Source organism: Topomyia yanbarensis, chromosome 1, assembly GCF_030247195.1.
Source record: "Topomyia yanbarensis strain Yona2022 chromosome 1, ASM3024719v1, whole genome shotgun sequence".
Taxonomy (NCBI): domain Eukaryota; kingdom Metazoa; phylum Arthropoda; class Insecta; order Diptera; family Culicidae; genus Topomyia; species Topomyia yanbarensis.
The window spans coordinates 175,662,876-175,683,437 of record NC_080670.1 but is presented as its reverse complement, the minus strand read 5'-3'; the positions used below and the strand labels follow the sequence as shown (position 1 = coordinate 175,683,437).

Here is a 20,562-nt window from a genome sequence, read left to right as displayed (position 1 = left end):
CGTCGGAGGTAAGCTTAGTATATGTCAAGCTTTTTTTCATCGTCTGAGTTAAAGTAGCACTACACGGAACTTTTTTAGGCAATAGCATATTTACTACCTTGTACATTGTTCGTCTGTTGCAAATGTTTTGCATTTGACACAGTCTATCCCCTGAATGTATACTCAATTTATATGCTAGAAAATGCATTTACATTCAAAATAAACAAGCCGAAGATAGAAAATATGCTAATACGGCATATCTGAGTTTCTCTGTGTACGAAAAACATAATAAAACCTATTTTTTACCTTATATTCAACCAACCGATGCGCAATCGAAGGTTCGTAAACCAGGTAACTAACTCACTGCAGGATACCACAAACAGTAGCACCAAAGTAGGCTAACCACCCTACAGCTTACGCGGATCCATGCCCCCGTCAGGCAGGCTACTTCGTTGAACAACAACTCAACATGAAACTTGAAAAAAAGAGACAGCCCGGTTGGACATCAAAGCAAGCGTTCGCAATGGAATTTGATAATCTCTCGCGTAAAATGTTACCCCCGGGCTCACGAACCTTCATTGATCAATTGGCATAGGAGGGGGATTGGGGCTAAGTATCACGGAGACGCGACACGGTGGTGGCCAATCCCGTGATGCGATGTGATCCCAGCTGAGTGTGATCCCCCCGAGAAAGGTGAATCTGAGTCTCGTCGAGTTTTACGTGATCAATGAAAGGTAAATAAAAATCAACACCCGGTTACGGTCCAGCTGGCAACACTGCTCTATTGGCAATGTGCTAAACCTTGCTGCAAATTGAACGTTCGGGTTTTTTTTTCACCCGGTCATTACCGGGTCTGTTTTTGTTTAGCTGCCAGCTACAATATGCACACTATCAGCACGGAACTTGCCCGGCCACTTTCGCTTTTTTAGGATAAAACAAGTTATTAGATAGACCAGCGCAACTGCTTAGAGCCTGCTGCTGCTGAGACGCGCGGTCGTTTTGTGGCGAGTGTGCGGTTGGTTATAAGCAAGTAGCACGCGTGGTTTGCTCCGGTCGATGGCTGCGGTTTTGAGTGCCGATGATGATTGGTCTTTATCCGTCTGTCTCTTCTTCGCTTGCGATGGCGATTGCATAATACCGTATGCTGCACTGATCGATGTAGCAGAGCGGTAGAAAATTCCAAACATCCTATTTGCTCCTATTTCGATTCGATGATCGACGATGGACCGGCAACAGGCGGTCGTCAGATCAGCGGGTGATTACAGAGAAACTTGAATATAAATGCGATGATTAAACTAGTTTCTATTCAAATGGACATTGGCTGGTTTGCAATTATGTAACAGGGGAATCATTATAGCGTGGTTCAAATTGCTGTTAACTTGACATGTTAAAAAAAAAACTTAACCGATCAAGGTAAAATTCCTACGCGACGAATTGCATAATTTCGAACGCCCAGTGAAACCAATCGAGAAGCTTTGCTACGTGGGCCAATCGAATTCCAACCCGTCCAAGGTGAAAAGTACCTGTCGAGCCTGCACGTACATACGTGTGTCCCCATTTTGGGAAACTTTGACACTAATATAGCCGCATAGTGCGGGTTCCATGTTTGTCCGGCCATTGTTCGGAGTGCTATGGCAATTGGAAAACGATTGTTCGAAATTTCTCCCTAAAAATCTATTCAAATTAGCATGTGCACATATTTATACAACGGCTAATGGCGTGAGAAATCTTCGCTTTAATATGTTCGCCCATTTGGGGTTAACTTTCATTATTTCACTTTTGATTTCCCACCTGGAAATCGAGAGTTATTTTTTACGTTTTCAGTTGGCGTCGACTACTGCGTCTTAATTTGGAATTTGCGTTGCGCAAAAAATCGTTCGCTCGGCTGATGGGTTCTGCTGTTGTCGCTAGTTGACACCTGATCGGTTGCTCGGTGACGAGCTTACGGTTCTCCAATGTGCTAATTTAATCTGACAAATTATTTATAATGTATGTGAATAAAGCGGCGCCATTTTACATCGGCGCGTTGGGATTATTGCGTAGAATAACTTCTCGAAACGAATACAATTTTTTTGGATTCGAAAAGGAACAGACACAATTCTGAGAAGATGGTGTGCCTCAGGCTCTTCACTGAAATACCTCTTACGTACAAATGACGCGTCGCGGTTTGTCAGTGGAGAACTTCAAACAAGCGAGAATTAATTTCAACAGTCACTTCAGTATAATTTAGCTGCTTTGAAGTGTAGATTTTGTGCTCAATGTGTCGAACTGATGCAGCAGATTCTTTAACAAGTTAAATTTAATCCAGTCAGGGACGTAAGTGCCACTGAGTATTCCATTACACTAGGTAAACGACCGTCTTAAGACCACTCGGGGTCCCAGGGTGCAATCGAATTCAATATTATGTAAGCAGATGTAAAATTACACATGCTCATTTCTAGCATATCGTGTTTTAATTTCTACTTTTTATAGACGAATTTCGCGCCAACTCGAACAAATGTTGGCAGCATCCTCTCAGATTTTATCGAAATTTTCTGTACATGAGAATTTTGTCACAAAAAGCCACTTTGCATACTTTGTTTTTCCAAAACGGATCTAGACTGTCTTTTGAAAAGGGTCAAACTTTTTTACCAATTTTTTTCAAATGGCAACAACAACAAAATGTTGTAGGAGTGATTTTCTCAAAATTAGTCAAATTTTTGAATAAAAATATTGAAAAAATTTTGCATTGACTCCTACACTGAAAAAAATCGCTTTAAAAAATTTAGAGTCGATGTACAAAAAAACCCACCTTTGATTTGGAAACAATTGTGTTCCAAGATAGGTAATTATGTTCCCTACCTACCGTCAAAATCACATTGGGCACCTGTAAGGAAAAAAAGTTATTTGAAAAAAACTTTTCCTTGTCCAAACTGATTTTTTTCAGTGTATTTGAAAACTGAACTAATGAAAGTCATAATAATCTCTGAATCCAATTTCCCAACTGATAGTTGCCTGATACATGCAAAAAGGATCAGTAACGAATTTGGTATAGACAGGACTGGAACGATGCCGAAGGGATTCGTTTAACGGAGATCTGGTACTAGAATACTTATCGCACGACCAGACAACATGTTTAATATCGCGATAACCGCCACCACAAGTGCTGAGACCGCTCTCCACGATCTCAATACGCCGGAGATGGGTCTTCTACGTATAATGATTGTACATGTCCCGAGATATCACCCGAATGAAGTCATGACCCTCATCCATTCTCTTGGACCAAGATTTTTTGATACCTTTGGGATTCCTAAACTTCCATCGCTCCAAGAAATTTGCCACATTTTGAGTGTCCAATACCTAAATGTCCACGTACTCATTATCATTCTAATTCAAGTGTCCACCTTCTCATTACCCGGAATGGAGTACTGCAAAAGAATTCAAACTAAGGTGCTGCTTTAATTTTTCAGGTAAATTACTCGAAAACTTCCATGTTTTCCCCAAGAAATACAGAGTGCTTTTCATGCTCCATCAGGAGAGCCTCCTTTAACTGTAACGATGTGGGCATTTATAGGTAAATATAAAACCATCAATTTTATGGGGAGAATGTTGGTAGCACAGCCTCTTTTAGGCCCTAGCCATCAGACGAAACATTGTTTCTCTGATGATCTGTCCGTTAATCCGTTGACGGACCAGTGCCAATAATCGCGTTTTTCTGCTTTCATCAAATTTTTCATTTGTATTTGTAGCGTCGCGTATATTGGGAAAAAATCGGGCGATCCGACGTTCAAAAGTCCCTTTCGCGTATAATTCTAAGCAAACTCTGCCCACCACAAAGTAGGAGACTGTTCACGGTTGTTCGCGTCGTGTACTCGTTTCGTCTGACCTTTAATCGTAGAGCAAATGCATTGTGTAAAACCTGGGGGAAAATGTAGAGAATGAAACATAGGGACACTTGGGATTTTTGATGTACCATGTAGAAATTCCGGCGAGTTTCTAAAATTACCGAGCCAGGAACCACTTACTTCGGTTTTATAACAGCACCCTTCAAAGGACACTCTCAGGCCTTCACGAGGAAGCTTAGCAGAGAAAACTGATTTTCCTCTTTCGGAAATTTATAAGATGGCGAACCAGAATTTTCACTGACCGATGCAAAAGGTTCTTGAAGGAGTGAGACCCATACTTCGCAATTAAGACCCCTACACCATCAATCTCTACTTCCCAGGCGGGTACATAGACAAGATACTTCTTCGTACACGGCCAAGTGATATTTAGCTAAATCTCGCATATATCGATGATGTTAAATGGATTATCTTTGCCCTCGTTCAAGTTTGTTATGAATATATACCTAATTCGTTACTGATACTTTTTGCATGCATCAGGCAACTAGCAGTTCAGAAATTGGATTCTGAGATGATTATGACTTTCATTGGTTTAGTTTTCGATAAAAATACACCGAAAAAATAAATTTGGACACGGAAATTTTCATATAACTTTTTTTCCTTAAAAGTGCCCAAGTTGAATTTTTGACGGTAGGTAGGGAACATAATTACCTATCGTGGAACAAAATTTCATCCAAATCAACGATGGATTTTTTTTGTAAATCGACTTTAAATTTTTAAAATCGATTTTTTTAGTGTAGGAGTCGACGAAGAATTTTTTCAATATTCTCATTCAAAAATTTAACTAATTTTGTGCAAATCACTCCTACAACACTGTTTTGTAGGATTTGTCATTTTTAGACTATAACCGTTTGAATTAAATTGGTAAAAAAGTTTGACCCTCTTCAAAAGACAGTCTAGATCATTTTTGGAAAAACAAAGTATGCAAAGTGGCTTTTTGTGACAAAGTTCTCATGTACAGAAAGTTTAATTCAAATCTGAGAGTGTGCTGCCAACTCTGAATGCGATTTAGCGCGAAATTCGTCTATAATGAAACATATTGATAATACAATAATTTTTTTATGAAAACAGATGTACTGTTTTTCTTTTCGGTGTCTTTTATTTGTGTGATTAACTTATCTAGGGTCGACGAGTAAAAACCCAGGACAGTCGTAAGGGGACCCCGATTACCGCTGATGAAAAAAATCAATTTGACGAATCTGTCCACTCGAATGTGTCTGGCAGATCTCTGTATTAAAAAAATCGTGTTCAATTACTGCAGACTGTGAAAATCAACTGGGATCACCTAGCATTTATTCAGATTTACACACATGTGCTTCTTTCAATACCAATCAATAAAAACTGGACGCTGATGTTGGAGAAATCTCCAATCTTCAATTGAGCGAAATAGACAGGATACGTACAGATCATTCGCGAATGACAGCCCTGCAGTCTTCAGCATTAGATGTACATCATTGAAGTACAGCAGAAAAATCAACAGTTCGAGGTGACTTCCTTGGGGAATTTGTTAACGTTGAAGTAAATACTGGTACCTGGCAATCACTATTCCTCGATCTGTGAGGTAGGATCGAAACAACTACAAAAAAGAGATTCCAAATGTCAATTATATCTATATTTAACAAAAGCGACAGATTGGTTAGTGCGAATAACATCAAATTGATTGCGACATTCCATACTCTTTATTATGTTGGATATTTGAGGATATGAATGTTAGTCGCTCTCAAACGTCAAGCCGTGAAACCATGTTGATCAACACCAAAATATTGCTGGCAAGGATCTTTAAGAGTTTCTATAATAACCAGCTCGAACAACTTTGAAACAGCACTCAATGAAGTTCTTTCACGATAGTTATTGACGTCTCGCTTATTACCCTTTTTATGTTCTGGTCAGTCTGCTTCCTCATCTCGTACAAAAAACGCATTGCCTGTGAGCAGCACGCAAGCAAAAAAATAATACCCGCTACGCTCTGCTGTAGCGTGCATCTGAATATTATCGAACAGCAAGGTCCCGTTACCCTCCACTGCAAGTGAAATGAGTGAACTAGAAAATAAAATTCACCCACTACAGGAGAACACAATCGCGATTGATTTTTTGCAGACCCGTCTTAGAACTACAGTGTGCGTGGCAGACTAGTTGGACATGGTGAAAGTTTAACTTCTGCTTACAGAAGTGTCACATATATAACTACATCACATGAGACAAGTAGTACTAATTACATTCAATTCTTTTTTTTTGTTGGTGACGAACCACTGCGACCAGTATTTAGATCTATTGTGGTAACTCCTTAGCCGAGGCAGAAAGCTTCGTAACGAAGAAGAACATTCAACACGACGTCGAATATGAAAACGTCGAAACCAAGATTCCCGTGCATATGGACCTTGATCCGACGAAAATTCGCCTACACGATTTAGCCCGTGTACAAGCACGGATTATATTAAAAGAATCATGTCGATGTATGGAGAAGTAGAATCTATCACAAACGACACTCGCAGAAACATTTTCCCTGTCATTCTCAACGGTGTTCGGGTTGTACGAATGCGGCTGAATCAACCTATACTTTGTCACTTGACGTTCGAGGGCAGATCATCTCAAGGTATTAAGTACATACAAAGAACTCTATGCACATACCATAGGTAGAATATATATTATTTTCAAAAAGGCGAATAACCCTCGAAGTTAAATCCTCAATAATAAATAAATAAATAAATAATTTATGCACTGGAAACATGTCCGCGGATTTCCAGTTGCCACTGACAAGAGATCCTCGAGGGATACGAATAAGAGAAGGCAACAAAACGTTGATGTGACTTTTCAAAGATTGTGGAAGAAACCCGATAAGTCCAGGATTGAAAGATGATTTAAACCAAGCAAAAGCTATGATATTTATCGTTTCATCAGCATTGGTAGTGTCCAGAGTTTGGTCCACAACCGGTACCATTTCGATTTCGACGGCGCCGGTGGTTGCGTGGTAAGCGTGACCGCCACTCATTCCAGTTGGCTTGGGTTCAATTCCAGCCGAGCTCGTTGAGATTTTTCTGAGGAGAAAAAATCTGTGGTCACGTCTTCCTTCGGAAGGGAAGTAAAGCCGTTGGTCCCCGGTCCATGAAATTGGTGGATCGATATCTAGTCCAGGTAGTGGAATCACATCTGTGGCGTCGATAAAGAAGAAGTATATCCAACTTCTATACTCTACTAACAAAAATATCCTCCTCCCGTGATACTTGTGGAGTGCGCTGTAGTATATACGGCCTCTAGCAAAAGCAAGTATCGGACTAACTATTCCTTCCCTTTCCTTCCGCGATCTACGTTCGGGCCTGGCCGGCGCCGGTATTGATCAGAAACACTTTAGGATTATCAGGAGTTGCACATTGAAAGATGTTTCGCTAATCCCAAGCATAATTATCTACTGATTCCCTGTGCAGCTTCAGCTAGTCCCGATCGATAACGGAGTAGCAGCCAGGGGTGGTCGCACAAGCTCAAGCTCAACCGGTACCATTTCGATTTGTTTACATTACGACCAGAATGAATCAAGGGAAAACTCAACTGTTGAAGTCGAACATATTTGTTCACCGTACCCGACTCCTGCTTCGTTTTGTGTTGGTTTGTGAAATTAATGCGAGAGCCCAAATATTTTCTATTGTGATTATTCGTTTATCTCTTGATATTGTTAACATCACTGCGAATTCATCCATTAAATTTCACACAATGCACTCAGTTCGCCATCTGTAGACGAGTGGTGGAAAGTATTTCTCACGCGGTAAGAAGGCGGATTGACAGTTTCAATTGCTCGCGAAATTAACTTCGACCAGCAAAGACAGGATATGGACCGTTCATAAACCACGTAGACCGAAATTTTAGACCCCCCCCCCCCTCCCCCCTAGTTGACCTTAGTAGACTTAGAATCGTGAATGGAATCAGTATGGATTCCAAATCAAATGCAACAACCGATTCTTAGTCGGAATCGGTTGTTGCATTTGATTTGGAATCCATAATGATTCCATTCAGAAATCCGAACTGGTTCCGGAATGAGTTTAACTGGGTAGTCCCCCGATCACAGTCGAGCACTTTCACCCGGCGACAAGCTGCCGACCCGGTCCTGTGGTGGGGTTGGAACGAGGAATATTCCGCAAACCTACAGCAAGCAAGTATAATGCATTTGTTAGCTCTTCATTGCCTCAAAGGTTTCCAGCTTTGGTTAACGACGAGACAAGCTGCTACTATACTACCAAAACGTTGGTGGTATCAATTCAACCGTTGAGGAACATCGCCTTGCAGTCTCCGATAATAGTTTCAATATCATCATCTTCATCGAAACGTGGTTGAACGATGGCACGGTTTCCAGTCAAGTGTTCGTTGCGACCAGATCCCTAGAAATAGCCAAAAATCAACTGGGGGTGGTGAATTAGTAGCAGTTAATTGCAGCTTGAGGGCACGAGTTGATGACTTGCTAGGATTGTGTCGAGCAGGTCTGGACAGTAATTGAGCTTGGTGACCGTACGTTGCCCTTGTGTGTGTTGTGCGTCTGTTTCTACTATCCTCGAAGATGCTAAATCGAGAATTCGATCACTTCATTCTTCACTCAGGAGCTGTGGAGATTTTTGACAGCTGCTGTTCAGCCACAAATTACTACAAATTAATCCTATTGTCAACGAGAATAATAGCCACTCTGATCTTTGTTTCATCAGCGATCAGGTTTCTGCTACATCAGTAGTGATGGCTCCCTCTCCTCTAGTGAAACCAGCATCCTCCATTGATCGGCACGATCGATCGCACCCTGGCGCACAATTACAATGTTTCTCCGGCCCTCGTCTCGTACGACTTCCACAAAGCTGATCATCGCAGTATCGCAAACCTTTTCTCCACTCTCGATTGGCTAACCTCGAAGATGTCGATAACGCAGTTCAAACATTTTCCAACGTTTTGGGCTATGTTATTGACAGACACATCCCGAATAAAGTTCATCGCCAATAAACCGGTCCTCCTTGGCAAACGCGCACGATGCGACGGCTGAAGTTCATCAAGAGAGCTGCTCTGCGGAGGTTTACCAAGCAAAATCCCACAATTACGCCAGTCTCAACCATGCTTATAAAGGATCTATTCAAGATTGTTTTTTTCGATATCAGCAATCCGGACTGCAGTCATCTACGACTTTCAATGGCAGGTGGCAGCACATACCAGACTTTTTTTCGGAGAAATTTTCGAATATATCCACATATGAGGCCTTAACAGTTGATTAAACTGCGGTCGTGAGCCAAACTCTAAGCGCAATCGATGTCAATGAAACGATGATTACCATCAGAGCTTTTTCTCGGCTGAAATCGTCTTTCAATTCGGAACCCAACAGTTTCCCAACAGTACTTTTGAAAAGACACATCGACGTTTTAGTGACTCTGCTTCTTCACATCTTTAGAGTATCTATTGCCAGTGGCATTTTTCCATCTTGTTAGAAGTCTGCGAGCATCCACAAAAAGGGAAATAAACGAGACGTCAACAATTACCGTGGAATTACTTCATTGAGTGCTGTCTCGAAGTTGTTCGAGTTGGTGAACTTCTTCAGGAACACTGCAAGCAGTAGCTAAGTGAGGCGTTCGACTGCGACTAATTTGCTATGTCTAACATCCTACATAACAGAGAGTATGGAACGTCGCAAATTTTGAAAATCAACGGTAATTTGCTGCAGTTGTTTCGATCCTACCTTCCAGATCGAGAAATAGTGTTTGTCATTGTAGATTGTCAGGCACCCACATTTATTTCTTGTCAGTAGCACCCCAAGGAAGTCACTTGGTACCGCTGATGTTTTTGCTTTACTTCAACGAGATCCATCTCGTTCTGAGTACCCCAGGCCTGTCCTTCGCTGGCGTTCTCAGCTGCTCTACTGTGCTTGGTAGATTACTACAAAAACAGTTTGAAACCTTTGCTGATTGGTGTCACACGAACCGCGTGTGTGTAAATCCCAAGAAGTGATCGGTGATTTCATTCCTACGAAGAAAGACCCGGTTTGTTTTAACTACCGTCTACTGTATACTGATATGGAACGTGTTAGTTATGTGGAAGATCTAGGCGAGATATTAGATTCGCAACATACGTTTAACCAGTACGTCTGCTTTACAGTTAGCAAAGCATCTGGAATGCTGGGATGCATCTTCCGGATAGCCAAAAATTTTACCGATAGTTATTGTCTCACTGTATTGCTCTTTTTCGCAGTAAATCCAGGAGTATTGCTGTGAAGTTTGGAGTCCAAACTATAACAACGGTGTATTGAGATAATTGAGTTCGTACAATAACGCTTTTTACGTTTTGCGCTTCGTAGGTTGCCGTGAAGATATCGCGTCCGTCTGTCTACTTACGAAAGCCGGTGCCAGCTGTTTAATTTGGAGCTCCTGCTTGTTCGGAGGCATACAGCAAGGGCTTTGTTCGTTGCTGATACTTTGCGAGGTCACATGGATTGACCAGCTATCTTAGAGCAGATTACCATAAGTACCTGCAAAGGTAGGTTAGATAGATGGGGTAGTCGCCGACCGGCATCTGACGTGTGAAGATCCGTTGTCTGTACTTTCCCACAGACTCGTTTTGGATTACTCCCACCGAGTTTTAACTGTCGACCTGGATAGGGTTCGACTCCTTGTTGGCCTATTACAACAGCGGGTCAGGAACTGCATCGATTGCAAGCAGTTGGGCCACACAGCCACCTATTGTGCAATAAGAAACTGTGCACCAAATGCGGTGCAGTGCATGAGGATGATTTTTGAAGTAAATCTAATGCATCTAATAAATTCAACAGAAGTGCGGCCTTAAAGCCGAAGCAAGCTTCTCCCAAACTTGAAAATTTTAATTCCAACAAGAAGTACCCACCACTTCCAGGGACACTAGAAACCACAAATGGTCCCTTTTTTCAAACAGACACTCAGTCCAGTAATGGATTAATGAAATTTTCTGACATCGTGGACTGAATTTTCACAGCTTTCAAATATTGTCCTTTTAAAAGTGTTCTGATAACTTGCCTTCCTATCACCGATTCGATCACTGGTCTACAATGATATTGCAGAGTTATGTTTTGCATGAAACTTTTTTGGAGCTGCTAGAGAAGACGTGCGCGATTTGTATCGTGAGTGCATTTTTTGTGTGACACAAGATAGAAACGTAAACCTCAATTTGACACTACCGCGATTGTTGCATCATACGAAAAAAAACAAGTAGGCTTTGGGTGAAACTGGACGCGTTTTCGCAACATGTTACGTTATTTCACCTGCAAAATTCAGTTCTCGGTTACTACTAACATTTTGAAAAAAAAAAAAAAAAATTAAGGAAACTAATTCAAACACCGAGGAATACCAAGTCTGAATAGAATTTGGAGACAGTTTGTTGTCAATGGTTTGAATAGTCATACGCGTGGGATGTGAAAGCTCCCGTCAACATTTTGTAAACCGGCTGTGCTGATTTCGAAAAAAATCCAATATTACCTCGAGTATGAAAGGATCGCGCACGGAAGTGAAAGCGATGATGTGATTGGCCAATGGATAGTGTTTGACGCTGGTACCCAAGAACCCGGACCAATTCCGATGATCATAGTGAGTGATTAACAACGATTCGGATTTATCCCAGATAGTACCCAACCATATTTTTTGATGATTTAATGATCTATTGCTGATTAAGGTTTCTACACATTCTTCGTGCTATTTGCTAAGAAAATCGGTTGCATCCAATCATACATCGAGTGAAGATAGATGACATCATTATTACTTTAAGAACCTGTGACTTGTCTTCAGTTTATTATATATCCCATCATTTCTATCTCTTCCACTTTGCGTCGGGCTCTAGGTTCGTGCATAAACAAACTCTTCTGAAAAGATCCTGCTGATTCGAAAATTGATGCTGAACAAGATTAGTCATCAAAGCCTCTAACTCCCCGTTTAAAATTAAACACATTGAACACAGTCGGTCCGTAGCCGATCTTCTTTCGGGGCAACGATAATCCGCTAAGTATCCTGAAGACATCGAAAGAACTGACGTAAATATACTCAGCTGTGACAGATATCTTGAAATTTCGCCCAAGCAAAGCTCAGAATTGTGATATGCTATCTGAAGCAAACAAATGACGTAACGGACGACACGCCTTCTATGGGGAACTACCGCGTCTACATACCCGCTCATAAAGTTGAAATCGATGGTGTAGTAATCGGTTCGAACTTGTCATGTGTGGATACTACAGAACCGGGTTTGCTATTTCAATGACCTTTTGTTCTAGTCAGCGAAGATTTTGAATGGCTATCGCACTGTACTGGACAACATTGTGTGTCTCTTCAAACTCGTGATGTGAGACCGTTGGCGGGACTGCTTTGCGTTTAAGTGCGATTTCTTCGACAAGGATCGTCTGCTTGTTCGGCTGTTTGTATCGCGTGAATCTTGAAGTTGATTCTTCCATTAGGAATGAAAGAAGTCTGTTCAGGACGGGTGTGACTCTGATGATCCCCTTGTGAGGACATTCACAGGTAACAGACTTTGGGCTCTATTCGACGTGTGTGGATACCCGCTACTGAAATTCCGAATAAATCAGACGTATGAAAACTGTTTGGCAAACGTTTGTAGGTGGCAAACGTCATCAGTATTCCGGATTCTGTTGTATAACTTGAGGTCGTCAGCGTTGTCCTTCTAAATAAAAATTGACGTCGTTAAAATACAGGAGAAAAATCAATGGATCGAGGTGGCTGCCTTGCGGAATACCAGATGAAGCGAAGAACTATTCGGATACACAATCACCTATCTTGACTGCTAGACGACGATAATTTTACTTTGGCAATAGTAAAACACTAATTTTCAACGTTTATCAATTTGAAACTTTACACAGGTTTTTAAGAAACTTTTGTTCTAGTCTAAACGTCTGTTATCTGTGACACATCTTTTAATAATACCATTTATTGTGAATTCAAATGAATGACACTGACGTAGTCTTCTGGCACCTCTTTGGTCTTTACTTTGGCAATTTATAATACAATACAATACAATATGGTTTAATATATGGTTAATATGGTATATGGGTTAAAGACTGCAATCCACCGAACAAAAAAAAACAAACCTAAGCATCCTACGTAGACATCCTGGGTGATAAATCCAAACTAACACCAAATTGGTGTTAGACGCCAAATTACATAACATAATATGTGAACGCCTAAAGCAACAGGCTGATCCCGAATGATGTCTCGTATAGCCACAGACTAACAGACATAACACTATGAGGGAATTCTCTCAAAAAACATCGATCCGACAATTTTCCCAGAACACTAGCTCCACCTTTTATTCACGGTCCCAAACACTCATTTACTGGTAGGTTACCCCTCAGGTTTGGGAGCAATTTTTCACTAGTGGTCTATCCCCCGTATGCTTGTTCATATGACAGTGGCGCCATAATTTCAAAATGTGGCCACAGTCCCAACTACAAATATATTTAAAATGACCGTTAAAGCGGACGAAGCTTAATTTTTAAGTGTTATGTCTGTTAGTCTGTGGTATAGCCGCAAGCACAGAAGCTCTGTATTGCTGACGAGAAAGCGAACACGAACTCTTTATCTTTCCGTTTGAAAGCCCATCGCTTGGAGCTATGCCAATTTAGTCTAAACATAAGTTTTTTGTACAGACGAGCACAACACCTAGCTTAGAAACATTGGATTTTTTCGTATTCTACTCGTCAGTAACTGACACCAACTTGGGGCCAGTCTGAAGACTAGGAAAACGGCTCAAAGGACTCTTAGGCGTTATCCTGTGATACTGAATACGTTTCATCGCCGCGAAAAAGAATCTCCACGCGCACTGGCAAAGTGGCGACGGGCATGCAATAAATATGATTGTAAATGAATGAAAAGTTAAGGTCCGGCATCGGATCACGTCCAATAAACGAAATGAAAAAAAAACATTAATGCTTAACGGTCATTCGAAGAAACTCTGACTGAAATGCTATTTCAAGACATTTGTTTTTTTTCCAATCCGTTAATTCAATAAACCTAGATGTAAGTCTATCGAAGCCATAGATTTTTTACATTCAAGGGAGAACAAATAAAGAAAAATCGTCGTTGGGTTATTGTACCTACGTACACAGTTTTGCAGTGCGCGTGGAGATCCCTTGGTTGGCCATTGAAGCTTTTTCAGCATCATCCAATAGCGTCTGCAGTTCTTCGTCATCATCAAAGCGTTGGTTTTGTGGTTTTCGATCGGATTTAGATTTTTTTTGTCTCGTGAGTTATGTTTGCGAAATGTTTTTTGATATTTGTATCCAGGGCATATTGGTTTATAAATGCTGGGTACAGTCATCGTTTGTTTAACTTTTAATGCTTATTATACAGTTGTTATTGGTTGCTCAGTAGATAGTGATTAATGGACGACGAAACCTACGTCAAGACATATTTCAGACAGCTTCCTGGACAGATGAATCCTGAGCAGGCATTGCATTTATCGCTCATATGAGTAAATGCGTCCAGATAAGTTGCTACTGCGACAATAAAAACTCACATTTTCACACGAAAAGTTATTGGCACTCACACAATTTCGCCGGATAAATACAACGCGTTATTTCTCCGGATAAAGAAAGCTGCCTGAGAATGAGCGAATGAGTTTATCACGGTATCCTTTTTGCGCTCGCTGCCTCGCTGTCGCTACTCCAAAACACGTAAAAAAAAACAAGTCTGTCGTACTTCTTTGCCGCTTTTCTTCGAGATTAAGTGTATATTTTGACGCTTTTATTGATTTCTACGAAATTAAAATATTATCAACTTCTCCGGTGAGAAGGAAAAAAAAACAAATAAATTTTATCCGAAAAATTATTCTCGCGCTATTGGAGAATAATTGTGGAGACGGAGAATTTTGCGACTCATCTTATCTCGGAAAAGTTGGACATCGGATAAGCTTCTTCTCGCGTGAGTGAGAGAGAATTACGATGCCTGCACTTAGCTATTTTTTTTTAGAGCGCGAGGAAAAAATTTGACTTCGAACCAGAGTTAAAAGTATTCAAATTCATTGAATGAAAATTGATCATATTCAGCCGCATTCATTTTCAATATTCAGTGACGCAGCTGAAAACGTCAAACGAACAAGCCGCCCATTCATCCATGCAGATTTTCATTCGTCTTCGATTATTACACAAAGCGACCGTGCAGCAACAAATCAAACGCATCGAAGTAGGCCCTGGCACAATGTAAGCGACGATGATTATTGTTTCATATGCTTTACCGGCTTTTGAAAACATTTTCCTAGATAATTAATGAAATGAATATATTGTACGATATTCAACTGAATGAATAACATGGATATTTAAATGAATATTTTTTCTATTCACCGCGCGTCGCATCAGGTTCATTTTCAGCAGTCAAAAAAGAGATTCGATTATTTTTAACTCTGCTTCGAACCTTCGTTGAAAACAGAATTCTAGTACCGCTTGACATCTGCGACGCATACTTTCCACCGAATTGCCATCGTATTCGATGGGAATCGATGCCCAAATCATCGAGTTTGTCGCAGAAGCAACTATAAATTGAAGACAAGTCTGCTTCTAAGCTTGTGCTTTGCATCGGTTTTCAGCTGAATTAGTGTCATTTTCCAGTTTCCTAGATGCAGTGTATACAATTAATACCATACTGCAGCATCCAGTTGTCGTTTCTTGCAGCGAGTTGACTTCTGATAGCCAGTAATAAAGTTTTTTGCTGAACCAGCCCACGGTTCACATAAAGTTCTTTTTAATCCCATTGCCTGCTGAACCACTATCCGGAAGGTCATCGACGTTTTTATGAGCTTTAGAGCTTTACAGCCGCTCTTAGACAAAGACATTTGAATGTACTTGACCATCACCATAAATGTCAGTTTTGGCCATTTCAGGTGTGTGCACAGGAAGACTGCCTTGATGTGCAACTTTTTTTCTCCATTAAGAAGAAAATTGTTGAAAACCATCTTTGCGCTTGAAGAGCACAAAACCTATAACAAAATTAGTTAATATGAAATTTGCGTCTCATCAGAATTCGACACTAACTTAGTGACTGGACCAAGCTAGCGCCGGATAACTGAGTTTCGAATTAATTAATTCTCATCGGCTTAATCAGAACTCCTTTTCTTGCGGAACATTACGCAGGACCAGCTGTTTGCTCAGAAACGACGTCAATAGTGTTTTTGTTTTTTTTGGAACTAGCGTTAATCCAGCGCTAGCTTAGTCCGGTCATTCAGTGTCGGATTCTGATGAGACGAAACCGAAACGCAAATTCCACATTTTACGAGTACTCTATTGGAACAGATTTAAAATGTGCACAATGCGAAACACAAATGGAAAATCGATACAATATTTGTGAACGATATACGTATACTTAGAGTAGATTGGTAAAAGATCACATCAGGAATGCTGTGTTCTACCCAAGTCAATTATATTATCTGTACAGCATTGCAGCATGCCTTAAACCTTCGTGAGGGTTGTATGCATTGCATCAGCTTTATATACGAATATAAAGCTGTCATTTTATCTGTATATTTAGGGATTTGCAGTGCGAATATAGAGCTTGATTTAATTGTAATGCTAAAGTAAAGTTGTTATGTAGTATCAGTTCTAATTTCTACCCAATATAGAACTGCAATGGCTTAATGCTTATGATTACTTGGGTAGATAGATTTTTAACAGTTCAACAAACAGATTTAAATCAGAGCATTGTGAACAACCTCGTATAATGAAAAAATATTGAAAATTTTCAACATCGAATCTCTTTTAATCTTTAAATACTTTGAAACAAACCAAGCCATAAAGACCTGCTAAGTTCACAGAAACACTTCTAAAACGACTCTTGATCGGTGACATACCAGTGTCTCGAATACCTACAATCAAATGCCAAATCTTGCTACTATTTGTGTTCAAATCATTCTTTTACTTTTGCGCCAACAGTATATGGACTAGACGTTCTCACGCTTCGAGGTTACAAGAACCCATAATTGACACATGAATAGGGTTTCGTCTCTCGTCGCAGCTTCAAACAAAGTAGAGCGAAACCGTCATTGCCAACTACGAAACTATCCCAAATTTTACCCGATCCTTCACTTGTTTAAGCACCAGCACCGGAAAAGCACTCTCCTGGCCAACTTACCGCAACCTAGTTAAGTAACATCATGTTCGGCAAAAACTACTTCCCTCTTGCATATACGTAGCTAGGAGTTGAGGAACTCCCACCTCCCCTATACCCTTAGAGTTGTGTCAGGTAATTACACCAATATACGTAATATTTTACCCGGTTGCGCGGCGTACCTCATTTTCTTCTCCTGCTAGCAACGCACATACCAACTTTAATAAATAAGTGGAGAAATGTGCGCCACAATAGGCAGATTAAACAACCGCGAGATGCGGAAGGCAAACCAGCGCAAACGGTTACAATAACAACAACCGACAGCAGCAGCACCCAGTAATAGCAAATCCGAAATTTTTCCCATTTAGATGATTTATGCACACTCATGATTGAGATTTTCATGCTGTTTGGTTTCACCTTAATCGTGTTTTAATATAGATCTCTAAGTTTATTCGTTATATTACAGAGGGTAGATGACGGACGTGAAAATGGCACCACGTGTTCAAGACTGCATTTATAATTTACCTCGAAAACTTTGAAGTCTGCAGTGCGTCCACGTTTTACACGACTCGAAACGTCAGCTGTACTGTGACAGTACTCCCCGATTTCGATGTCACCGCTTGCTGCCTTCCGCGCGTCAATGCTAATTTAGGGCGGCTTCAGTTTCCTAGGTTTTTCTTCTCCGTCTCACAGATCACCCTAAAAATCTTAATTCGATTTTAAGCGTTGTTTCTTTGCTCACCACTATTTTCACTTTCTGTATTCACCATATAGCATCGGCGAGAAAACTATGTTAATGATCACTTTTACAACTGTTTCTTCGGGTTTCTTCTACCCCTACAACAATTGAGGTCCCAAATCGGCTGAATAGAAACCTAAAAAAAATAAACACATGCGGACAACAACAAAATGTACACCACTTTGCATACGGCCGATCGGGTGGCACTGAACTGAAACCAATACGATCTAGCACCGGTAGGTAGCACCGGTAAAACGAAACTATTCGTGCGCGGAAAAGTGCAGAAAAAAAGCAAAACCGAGATATCGAAGCTATCGTTGCCGTCGCCGTCCGACGACGACGACGACGGATAGGAAAATTAATCACCAATTCTAGGCACGTTCGCTACCATTGGCAGCCACTACTAGTACGCTTCAGGTCCATCCAACCGATATAGTCATCCAGTCCGGGTTCGGGTCCAAGAATGTGTAAATTCGATATCTCCGGCGACGTGTGCTGCAAATCCGCAAAAGGCTCACCGGCTCTTGACGTTCCCGTGAAGGTTTCCGTACGTCTGTCGCCACCGAACACGCAACAACAGAAATATTTTCACATTTGATTATACCGGATTTCACAATTTTTCGTCTTCAACGACTATTCAACAAACAAACAAGTAAGTAGGTGGCGACGGGCCTCTTCACGGTACTCTCCAGGGGGCGCCGATGTGCACTTGATTCCGACGACCGGTGTATGCTTTAAGTTTCAATAAACCATAAGCAGCGGGAAAACCCGCAAACCATCTTTCAAAACAATCACCGAAAAAAATAGTCACTCACGGTAGACAGGACGCCAAAGATTTATTTTGAGGTGTAGCGCGAGACGACGAAACTTCCTCCACGTTTCGCGATTGTTTACTCACTGAACCCAAGCAGGCCACACGGACCGCAGTCAGTTACGTCGCGATTCGTGTCTGCTCAAAGCCACAGTATACTGGAAACTAAGATCGGGTCCGCGCACATTTTTCTCAGCAAACTCCCGTTGCAGCGCAAGTGCGCCCGCGCGCGCGGTTTTGATTGGCACCCCTACTGAGTGCTCGCTCGTGATGTGTTGCGACTCTCACTCTCGCGTTGCAGCAGCACTGCTTCGCTAATCTGCGAATACAAATTTAAGCGCTTTAATATAACACATATTTGAAAGAAGAAGTAGTAAAATACTCAAGGTACCGCAAAAGCCTACACCGCTGGATCCAAAGATGGCAACCGCATAGAGTAGAAAAAAATCCCAGTGAAGTACTGCAGGTGACTTGTGGGAAGGCGAATGCTTCTCGTGAGAGGTACCCGTGCGCCACTAACAACTAGTGGAGGCGATCAAAGTTGCACACCGTGGATACAGGTTTTATTAGGCGTCGGAAGAAATGGGTGTCTTTGATTATTTTTTCGCGGTATGTTGGTTGAGGGCCTTGAACTGCAGAGCTCGAATACGAGTTTGCACTTAACTTTTCCTCCATCTTAGCTAAGAGACTGTGATTAACGCACAAAATCACCAAAATATGTGAGCGTCTGTCCTCGAAATGCCCTCTACGATCGCAGCAACCTGACGTGATCGATTCGCACGCCAGTCGCTGTTTTCTTTCAAATCACTTTATAAGTCAAGGGCAACTACTGCTGGGGGGGGGGGGTACCTGCCACAGCATACCAGCAGTGCCAGAACCACTAGAAGCCAAAGCCAAGCAATTTATAGAACCCGCAGGCTGTGTGCGTCTTTGAAACAAAAACCACTTGTTCTGTCGATGGTGATGATGATGATGATGATGGTACAAAATGGGCCTACTTGTCTCTGACCGTGGCGACGATTGTACACGTAGATCCCCTATACAAAATTTGGTCATTTATTTGCTTTTATGGGCCGGTTTGTACGCGATGCGATGGACGGAACGTGAAGTTAACGTGGAATTAAATGAAGTCGTCTGTTGATGATGGTTGTACGCTGTTGAAAAGCCTGTGCATGAGAATTTAATTAGCGGGTCATGATACAAGTTGTGAAAAAGATCGGAGGTGATGAGGTTTCCGAGGTCAGAAGTAAGCTATGGGAACGAAAAATGTTTTGATCAGAATCATCGTTTGGCGTAGAAGAAAATCGCTTTGTTTGTTTCCTTGTTAGCATAGCGTCAAAGTCCGCGGACACGGGTATTCTACCAAGATTGATAAATTTATGTCAAAAATCGTGAACTAACAAAGCTAAGCGTGGCCCTAAGTATTTCCTAATTTGACTCAACAGTATTTTTAAAAAAGGGCGAATGAGTTTTTACATACACTATTTCCTAAAATATATCGTTCGAGAAAGCCATTTGTACTGTTAAGCGATTCGAGAATAAGTTGCAGGTTGAATTTCTACATTTGACAAAAAATATGCACTGAATAAACACGCTATATTTTTCAATAAATAAAAATTCGCGTTAAAAAAGAATAAAAATATCAAAGTTTAAAACAAAATTGGTGAACATTTTCCAATTGATTAGTGTAACCATGGTGTGATTTTTTTCAATGTGTAATGTGACTAACGTTCAAAATATTACACTATCATTTCGTACAGCGACTCTCGGATCGTTTGGACGTTCTTTCCAGTTCATGCAGTGTAGCGAAATAAAGTATAGTGCAAAGCATGCTAAGGGACCATTCATAAATTACGTAACGCTTTTGGGGGAGGGGGGCAATTTGTGACATGTTGTGACATATGGGGGAGGGGGAGTAAGCTAGAACGTTACGTAACATGTTTATACAAAAGAAAAATATTTTTTTTTGAAGAATTTGTTAAGTAATAGGGGAGGGGGGATAGAGAAATTTGCGACAATTTGTTACAAATTTGTTGTTTGGGCGGAGGGGGAGTCAATTTTGCGCAATTTTTG

At 41.0% G+C, this 20,562-nt stretch overlaps 1 protein-coding gene across 2 annotated transcripts in view; it reads right to left on the bottom strand.

The window, feature by feature from the left end:
- Positions 1-18,635, bottom strand: part of LOC131682195 (uncharacterized) — a 75,670-nt gene extending 57,035 nt beyond the window's left edge. The window contains exons 1-2 of one of the 2 annotated variants that reach the window (XM_058963523.1): positions 18,197-18,635; positions 17,465-17,814 (exon numbers count right to left, since the gene is read on the bottom strand). The gene's annotated coding sequence lies outside the window, so the exon portion shown is untranslated. The remainder of the gene's footprint in view (positions 1-17,464; positions 17,815-18,196) is intronic. The other variant, XM_058963516.1, reaches the window with a different exon arrangement.
- Positions 18,636-20,562: the final 1,927 nt, after the last annotated feature.